A 1,557-nucleotide genomic window follows, 5' to 3' on the forward strand; every position below is an offset into this window, starting at 1 on the left:
GCCTTCCACGCCAAGGAAAGTCCCCTCCGGACACGGGACGAAGTCTTCAATCTTGTATCTTCATAACCCTGGAGTACGGCCGAAGGTATAGTCCGGCTACCTGAACACCCCCTAATCCAGGACTCCCTCAGTAGCCCCTGAACCAGGCTTCAATGATGATGAGTCCGGCGCGCAAATTGTCTTCGGCATTGCAAGGTGGGTTCCTCCTCCATGTCCTTTCATAGAAGATTGTAAACACCAAGAGTAGTGTCCGGCTCTGTAAAATAAGCTTCCACATATTGCCATAGAGAGAATAATATTAACACAAATTCAATCTGCTGAAGTATTCCGGAGTGTGTCATCACACTACAGCTTAGTCCTTCATTCGAATCGTTTTCACTTTTCCACCTCAGCATGTTCTGCGAGGCGGTTTCCTTGGCACATCTTGTCAAAGCAGAGATCGTGTGCCCCCCTTTTACGGGATTCTCATCAATACGGACGTGGGTAACCCAATCGTGCCCGTTAGCATGTTTTCTTGATTAAAGGCGAGTCCCCCATGATTACGGGGAGGGCTCCTGGTATTCAACCTCTTATAAAGAGACCAGGGCCTTACTCCTTTTCTCCAATCCAAAACAAGTTCGCCCGTCGCCCCGAGTTCTAACACCCTAGGCTCTAGATTCCGGGCGTCTCAGACCTTCGACAATGTCCGGTTCCGACCTTCAAGGCTGATGGATGCCCTCCTCCATCACGGAGGAGGACGTGCTAAAGTTGAGAGAGGCTAAGTTCTTGACCGCCGAAATTCCGCACAGGTTGCCTGCTCAAAGGCAGGCTATCCCCAGTCCCCAGCCCGATGAGAGCGTAGTGTTCGTGTCTCACTTCCTTCGGGGGTTAGGCTTCCCAATGGATCCCTTTGTGAGGGGACTGCTGTTCTATTACGGGCTAGAATTCCATGACTTAGCTCCGGATTCCATCCTCCATATCTCCTCGTTTATCGTTGTATGCGAAGCGTTCCTCCGTGTTACCCCTCACTTCGGATTATGGCTCAAGAGTTTCAAAGTGGAGCCTAAGATGATCAAGGGACGGCACGCAGAGTGCAGAGGCGCTGTTATAAGCAAAAATGCCGATGCTCCATGGCCCGAGGGCGCTTTTCAAGAGGAGCTGGGCTTGTGGCAACGAGAGTGGTTTTATATCACCGCTCCCCGGAGCGCCAAGTGGGTGGCACTTCCTGCCTTTTGCTCGGGTCCCCCACCACGGCTAGCGGCATGGGTTAACAGAGGGTTAGATTGGGGTTTGCCCAAGGACGTGCCCTTGTTACAGGGCCGAATTAAGGATCTCTTGGAAGGAGACCTCAGCTTGGTCAAGGTGACGCAGGTCATGCTTATTCGCCGAATATTGCCCGGCAAACGTCGCCCCCTTCGCCTATGGGAGTTTAATCCAGAGGGACCGCGAGCTCTCCAGAATTTTATGGGCGCAATGCCCGCGGAGATGTATAGACTGTTCTTCGGATCACAAGAGATGTGTCCGGATTTAACCGAGGACGCAGGCCTAAGCTGCAATCGCCCGGATTCTCAAGTAAGC

The sequence above is a fragment of the Triticum dicoccoides genome, chromosome 3A (assembly GCF_002162155.2).
Source record: "Triticum dicoccoides isolate Atlit2015 ecotype Zavitan chromosome 3A, WEW_v2.0, whole genome shotgun sequence".
NCBI classification, from domain to species: domain Eukaryota; kingdom Viridiplantae; phylum Streptophyta; class Magnoliopsida; order Poales; family Poaceae; genus Triticum; species Triticum dicoccoides.